The 8,473-nt window shown below is 36.1% G+C and overlaps 1 pseudogene; it reads right to left on the bottom strand.

Moving 5' to 3' along the window:
* Positions 1-5,826: 5,826 nt before the first annotated feature.
* On the bottom strand, positions 5,827-6,768 carry LOC116747112 (annotated as a pseudogene).
* Between the last annotated feature and the right edge of the window lie 1,705 nt (positions 6,769-8,473).

The following is an 8,473-nucleotide window of genomic DNA, read 5'->3' as shown; positions in this document are numbered from 1 at the left end:
CCAGAGACATAATTTTCAATAATCTTCATTCTATTCTGAGTGTCTCTGTTTCAACCTGGTGTCATTTTCCTTCAGTCTGAAGAACATATTTTAGCATTTCTTGAAGTGCAGGTCTACTAGTAACAAATTCTCATAGTTTTCCTTTTTCCCTTTTCTTTTATTCCTTTCTAACCACTTTATTAAAGTATGATTGACATACAAATAGCTATACTTAATGTACACAATTTCATGTGTTTGGAGATACATCTGTGAAACAATCATCACAGTCTATGTCAATAAACATATCCATCACCTACAAAAGTTTCATCTTACCTTCTTTACCTACTACTATTACTACCACCACCACCACCATTATTGTTGTTATTATTTTGAAACACCTAAAATAAAATCTACCACTTAGCCAATTTTTAAGTATACAATACAGTATTAACTCTAGGCACCACGTTGTAGAGTAGATCTCTAATCATTTTGCATAACTGAAGCTTTATACACTTTGACTAACATCTCCCCATTTCCATCTTCCCACCAGACCCTGGAAACCAGCATTCTACTCTCTGCTTCCATAAGTTTGACTAGTTTAGATCCTTCATATAAGTGGTATAGTATTTGTACTTCTGTGTCTAGCTTATTTCACTTAGGATAATGTCCTTCAGGTTCATCCATGGTATGGCAAATGGCAGGATTTCTTGCTTTTTTTTAAGGCTGAATAATATTCTATTTATGTATATATTATACTACATTTTCTTTTTTAAAATTGAAGTATAGTTGATTTACAATGTTGTGTTTCTGGTGTACAGCAAAAGTGATTTATATATATATATTCTTTTTCATTTTATTTTCCATTATAGGTTATTGCAAGATATTGAACATAGTTCCCTGTGTTATACACTAGGACTTTGTTGTTTATCTGTTTTATATATGGTAGTTTGTATCTCCTAATCACAAACTCCCCACCCTTTCCCCTTTGGTAACCATAATTTTGTTTTCTTTGTCTGTGAGTCTGTTTCTATTTTGTAAATAAGTTCATTTGTATCATATTTTAGATTGTCAATTTTTAATATTCTCTATTTCTTATTTGTATCTAATCTTTATTATTATCTTCCTTCTGCTAACTTTGGGCTTTGTTCTTTTTTTCTAGTTCCTTGAGGGTAAATTTAGGTTGTTTATTTGAAATCTTCTTCTTTGTAAATGTAGGTGGTTATCTCTATAAACTTTCTTCTTAGTGCTTTTGTTACTTTCAAGTCACACATTTAAGTCTTTAATCCATTTTGAGTTGGTTTTTTGTGCATGGTATAAGAAAGGGCCCAGTTTCAGTCTTTTGCATGTGGATATACAGTTTTCCCAATACCATTCATTGAAGAGATTATCCTTTCTCCATTGTGTGTTCTGGGCAACTTTGTCAAAAATTAATTGAGCATATGTACTTGGGTTTATTTCTGGACTCTCTATTCTGTTCCATTGGTCTACATGCCTGTTTTTATACCAGTACCACACTGTTTTGATTACTATAGCTTTGTAATATAATTTGAGATCAGAAAGTGTGATGTCTTCAACTTCGTTTTTCTTTCTCAAGATTGCTTTTGTTATTCAGGGCCTTTTGTGGTTCTATACCAATTTTTAAATTGTTTTTTTCTATTTCTGTGAAAACACCTTTGGAATTTTGTTAGGGATTACAATGAATCTCTAAGTCTTTTTGGATAGTATGGACATTTTAACAATATTAACTCTTTCACTTCATGAACACAGGATATTTTTCCATTTATTTGTGTCTGGTTCAATTTCTTTCATTAATGTTTTATCGTTTTCAGTGTACAGATCTTTCACTTCCTCAGGTAATTTTATTCCTAGGTGTTTTATTCTTTTTGATGCTATTGTATATGGGATTGTTTTCTTTATTTCCTTTTCAGATTAGTCATTGTTGGCATGAAGAAATACAACTGATTTTATATGTTGATTTTTGTATCCTGCAATTTTACTGAATTCATTTATTTCTTGTAACAGTTTTTGTTTATGGACTCTTTAGGGTTTTCCACATATAGGATCATGTCATCTACAAAGAAAGATAATTTTATTTCTTCCTTTCTGATTTGAAGGCCTTTTATTTCTTTTTCTTGTCTAGTTCTTACTAGTACTTCAGTACTATTTAAATAGAAATGGCAAAGTGGAGATTCTTGCCCTGTACTCAATCTTAGAGGAAAAGCTTTTCAGTTTTTCTCCATTGATTAGGATGCTAGCTGTGGGCTTTTCTAAATGGCTTTCATTTTGGTAACGAAAGTTCCCTCTATTCTTATTTTGTTTAGAATTTTTACTGTGAATGTATGTTGAACAAACTATTTTCTGCTTCTATTGAGATAATTGTGTGATTTTTATCCTTTATTCGGATAATATGGTATATCATATTGATTGATTTTCATATGTTAAACCAACATTTCATCTCAGGAATAAACCTCACCTGGTCATGGTGTGTAATCTACTTGATGAGTTGAATTCAGTTTGGTAGTATTGTATTGAGGATTTTTGCATCTATATTCATCAGAGATGTTGGCTTATAGTTTTCTATTCTTGTCATATCTTTGGCTTTAGTGTCAGGGCAATGCTGACCTCATAAAATAAATTTGGAAGTATTCCTTTTACTTTTATTTTTTGGAAGAATTTAAGAACAATTAGCATTAAGTCTTCTTTGAATATTTGATAGAATTCAGCAGTGAAGCCAACTGGGCCTGGGCTTTTCTTTTTTGGGAAGCTTTTGATTACTACTTCAATCTCCTTATATTTTTATTGGTCTGTTCAGGCTTTCTATTTCTTCTTGACTCATTCTTGTTAGGTTGTACATTTTTAGGAATTTATTGTAGTTTATCCAATTTGTTGGCATATAATTGTTCATAATAGTTCCTTATGATATTTTTAAATTTGGAGGCATCCATTGTAATGTCTCTTTTGTCATTTCCAATTGATTTTGAGTCTTTTCTCTTTTTCTAATTTAATCTAGCTAAGGGTTTGTCATTATTGTTCATTTTTTTTCTAAAATCCATCTCTTCCAAAAATTTTTTTTTCAGGGGCCTTACCTCTTTTAATAGTGTAATAGTTATTATAGGAGTATTAGTCGATGTTTATTCCATTTTCAAGAAATAGGTCTTATTTGTGACTCATTAATAATTTGCAATTCATTTTCATCTAACTGTCCAATGAATATCAATACTCAGAGAATCAAAGTCTTGTTGACTTTTTCTATTGTTTTTCTAGTTTAAAAAATTCTGCTAAATCTTTATTATTTCCTTCCCTATTTTAACTTTGGGTTTATTTTGTTCTTTTTATAATTCCTTAAGGTATAAAGTTAGATTATTTGAGATCTTTTTTAATGTAGGCCTTTATTACTATAGAAGTCCCTTTTGGTACTGCTTCTGCTGCATCCTGTAGGTTTTGGTAAGTTGTGTTTTCATTTTCTTTTGTCTTCAGATATTTTTAAAAATTCCCTTTTGATTTCCTCTTTTACCCAGTGGTTGTTAAATAGTGTGTTATTTAGTTTCCACATATTTGTGAATTTTCCCATTTTCTTGCCGCTATTGATTTCTAGTTTTATTCCATTGTGGTAGGAAATGATCCATGGTATGATTTTAATCTTCTTAAATTTGTTAAGATTTATTTTGTGATCTAATATGTGACCTATCCTAGTGTATGTTCCATGTGCACTTTAAATGTATTCTTCTGCTGTTGTATGATAAGTTCTGTATATGTCCCTTAGGTCCATTTGGTATGCAGCATTGCTCTGTTCTGCTCTTTATTGACTTTCTGTCTGAATGTTCTATTTATTATTGAAAGTGGGTTTACTGACATCTCCTATTATTTTATTTCAATTTCTCCTTTCAGTTTGTCAGTGTACTTACGCACTCAACATCAGAGCACGTGTGTATTTGGAATTGTCATATCTTCCAGTTGAATTGACCCTTTTATTATATAATGTCTTTATCTCTAGAAACAGTTTTTGACTTAAAGTCTGTGTCTCATAATAAAAAGAAAACAAAGCAGGAGTGGCTAATATCTTTTTCCATTCCTTCATTTTCAGCCTATGTGTATCCTTAAATCTAAAGTGAGTTTCTTACAGATGGCATAAAGTTGGATCTTTCTTATTTAATCCGTTCAGTAACTCTCCCTATTGGGGAATTTAGTTCATTTACATCTAATGTAATTATTAATAGGAAAGGATTTACTATTGCCATTTTGTTAGCTCTTTTCTGTTTGTCTTGTTATTCTTTTGTCCCTCTTTTTCTCTCTTTCTATCTTCCTTTGTCTTCCCATTGGGTTTTTTTTTTTGGTATTGATAGATTTTGATTTTCTTTTTTTTATTTTGTGTAACTTCTATAGGTATTCCCTTTGTGGTCACATAGGGGCTTACCTAAAATATCTTAGAGCTATAATAGTCTACTTTAAGCTGATAAGAACTTAAAGTAAGTTGATAACAACTTCACTTGCATACAAAAAGTCTCAGCTTTAGCTCTCCTCCTCACTCATTACACACTATTGATATGTATCATTAACATAATTTATAATTGTTTTTAATACTTTTATCTTTTATAGTAGAATTAAAAGTTATTGTTACTGAGTGCAAGCTTATACTGCTTGCTTCACAACAGGCCAGTAAATCAAGAGATATGTTGTTGGAGCAAGGAATAATGACATTATTTAGAAAGCCAGCAGACCAAGAAGATAGTGGACTCACGTCCCCAAAATACATCTTGCCTGAGTTAGAATTCAGGCTTCTTCTGAAAGGGGATGGAATCAAGTAAAATATTTCCTGATTCTGGTCAGCCTCTGGAGGGGATGTGTTCCTGCAGTCATTCACAGGTGGGCCTGGTCAGGATATTTCCTGTGAGCTAAACAAAAGTAGCTTAGCTTAATGCTCATTACCTGGGAGGCAGGGTTCCAGAGATGGGCCATTATGTATATTTAAGCTTACATGCAACATCCCTTTAGTTATTAACTTGTAATAGAATACAAAGATTCTTCTCTGTTACAATTCTGCACTGTCAATGTCCATTCCACAGTCTTGTGGGAAAAGGGACAAAGACCACTCTGGCTACTTCCTGCTGAATGGAGGTGACAAATATTCCTTATAATCTTTAGTCAGTCTTTTTTTAGCTACAACTATTTGAACCTGATGAAACCCCTTAGCACTCTGTCTAATTTGTAATTGAACTTGGGGTGTTGGTTCCAGTTCCTAATACGAACACTAAATTCCTGTTGTAATTATTTGGACAAAGTTAAACAAATTGATTAACCCTTCTCCAGCTGCATTGAAATTACCATCTACTTCAGTTGGATATGCAGACTTGTTGGAGGCAAACTCATGAACAGAGGTTAGTATAGTGCCCAAAGTTTTAATGTATTTGGCAACTGCTAGTTCTTTTAGAGCACTTATAGATTCTCTCACCTGGGCAGACACCTGGAATGGCCTACCATGCAATATTTCAAAAGGGCTTAATTTAAGCTTGCTTCTTAGAAGGAGACACTGATCAATATCAGAGCAACTGGCAAGGCCTTATCCCAAGTTAAGTTACTATTCATTTTCTTGGTTTTTCCTGTTGACTGTGGGCTCCAGGATGAATGTAGTTCCAATGGCTTAATCCAAATCAGGGGATAATTTCCTTAAGGAGGGCTTTAACCAATTAGGTACTGATTTTAAAAACTAATAACTTTGCCACACACAAAACAAATGGTCCCCAAAACATTCTCCTTTCCTTCTGAAGATTTTATGATGCATTGTTATCATTAACCAGTCTTTTACTATTAAACTTAAATGACCAATTAAAACAAACAGTTCTGAGACCATTCTTCCACCACTGATTAAGACTGGGGTGGCAAGTATTGGGGATAATATTCATTTAGACTTCTGAGATTTCTGGGAAGACTTGGTGACCTTGCCAGCTTCAGCTGCCTTCTTGTCCACTGCTTTCACACCCACAGCAACTGTCTGGCTCATGTCACGAACTGCAAAAATGGCCCAGAGGACAGTCAGAGAAGCTCTCAACACACATGGGCTTGCCAGGAACCATATCAACAATGGCAGCATCACCAGTTTTCGAGAATTTGGGGCCGTCTTCCAGCTTTTCCCCATAACAATCAATCTTCTTCAGCTCAGCAAACTTGCAAGCAATGTGAGCTGTGTGACAACCCAGCACAGGTGCATATCCAGCACTGATTTGGCCTGGATCGTTCAAGTAATCTCTTGAGCTGTGCAGCCAGCTGCTTCCATCAGTGGTCACTTTTACTGTCACCAGCCACATTGCCACAACGAATATCTTTGACAGATATGTCCTTGACATTGAAGCCCACATTGTCCCCAGGAAGGGCTTTACTCAAAGCTTCATGGTACATTTCAACAGACTTTAGTTCAGTTGTAATATTGACTGGAGCAAACGTGATCACCATGCCAGGTTTGAGAATACCAGTCTCCACTCAACCCACAGGGACAGTACCAATACCACCAATTTTGTAGACGTCCTGGAGGGGCAGACACAAGGAATACACTGGCTAGGAATACACTGGCTGGTAGTGACAAGTCAATCTGTGGGAGAAGTGCTCCTCTTGCCTCAGAGGATGTTGTTTTAGATTAGGTGTCCCAGCATCCCTTTTTAATGGGATTACTATTGGCCATGTGTTTTTGGCCTTCCCTGGGCTGCTGTTAATACATACTTCTGGTCTTACCCTTTTGTAGACCTTGAGGGTGGGGGAGAGCTCTGTTTCCTTTCCTGGAGTTTTCATGAACACCATCTGTAGGCTTAAAGTGTGTTCTGGTGGGACTCTGTCAAGCTGTTCTGGTGAAAAACTTTAGGGTGAAGTCTATCAAAAAGTTAATCAGCTCATTCTCCACTGTCAATTTTACTGGGGGCTCCTGTGGGGAATTAGTTGCCTCAAGTCCAAGGGAGCCCCTGGGCCTCTTCATTCTTCAGAATCTTCCCCTTTCTACCATATGAGAGGTTCTTGTCTTTTATTTTCTTCTTATGTTTCAGCCTAGGGCAATCTGTTCTCCAATGTTCTTCCTCCTTACAGAAGCACATTGTTCCTTCCCCAATAGTGGCTTACCTCTCTTCAGTTACTCAGCGTCCAGGAATCCAATACCACTGCCAAAAAGTGGTGTTTCATTTTGCATCTTATTTCTTCTGTTGTTGCTCCCTGTTGAACACTTTAAAAGCAACATCTACCAATTGATAAGGATTTATTCCAAGTGCACCGTCTAATTTTTGCAACTTTCACCTGATATCTGAGGCACTTTGCCCAAAATAAAGGTCAAATTTACCATTCTAATATTTTAGGGGGCTTCAGGATCTGCATTAAGATGATGTCTGTAGGCCTGATAAGACCTCTCTGAATTTTTGGAAAGGATTTTTATTTTGAGTCTCTTGAATTTTGTTCAAACTCTTTTGCTTTGGTTCCCCTTTTCAAAGCCCTGCCAAGATGCACTAATAAGTAGTGCTCTAATAAGGGCATTCTTCCCTCATTGGGGTCCTAATTTTGTTCAGCTGGGTACTGCCAAGTGGGCTTCAGGTGTAGAGGATCCTCCCTATAAAGGAGGGTTGCAATCTTTCCAATTAAAATGCCTGAGAAACCCATCTGGCTGATTATTTGCATTTAACCCCCTATGTGAGATAACGGCAATGGAAATTACCTTGCCCTGGGAGTGGCTCCTGGCCCAAATTGGGTGCCCTGTCAGGTCTCAAATTATGATACCAGACCAATTCCCTGTGCCCCAGAAACTAACACAGGATTTTCTAATTGAGCCCTAGAAGGAGGGGAAGTCCTGAGCTCAGCCAGAGGAGTTAAGATTTGAAGAAACATACCCTCAGTCTCATTCCATTTTCTTATTTTCCCTGATGTAATAGCACACATGCTGGCACACAAAGGATTTCATCGTTCTTCCCCACTTCTTCACAACTTGTTATAGAGTTATTCAAAAGCCACTGTAAAACCAGGAATACCAATTGATCATCTCTAACCATTAAAAGGAAGCCTTTTTGCTTTGGCATCAACCAACCAGGATTGCAATGCAATTGAAAAGAAACTTGGTTACTGCTGTGACATAAAACATTTTAAGATAATTACTAAAATTATGACTGATCATTTACCAGGATACATCAGCATTTTAGGAGTTCCATATAGTCTTTTAAAATAAATTTTAATTAATTTATTTTATTTTTGGCTGTGTTGGGTCTTTGCTGCATGCAGGCTTTCTTTAGTTGCGGTAAGCAGGGGCTACCCTTCGTTGTAGTGTATGGGCTTCTGATTGCCATGGCTTCTCTTGTTGCAGAGCACAGGCTCTAGGCATGCGGGCTCAGTAGCTGTGGTTCTCAGGCTATAGAGCACAGGCTCAGTAGTTGTGGCCCATGGGCTTAGTTGCTCCATGGCATGTGGGATCTTCCCGGACCAGGGCTCGAACTCATGTCCCCTGCCTTGGCAGGTGGATTCTTAACCACTGTGC

This window comes from Phocoena sinus, chromosome X (assembly GCF_008692025.1).
Source record: "Phocoena sinus isolate mPhoSin1 chromosome X, mPhoSin1.pri, whole genome shotgun sequence".
In the NCBI taxonomy this organism is placed as follows: Eukaryota; Metazoa; Chordata; class Mammalia; order Artiodactyla; family Phocoenidae; genus Phocoena; species Phocoena sinus.
Note: the sequence above shows the minus strand (reverse complement) of the source record. Positions and strands in the feature narration are given on the sequence as shown.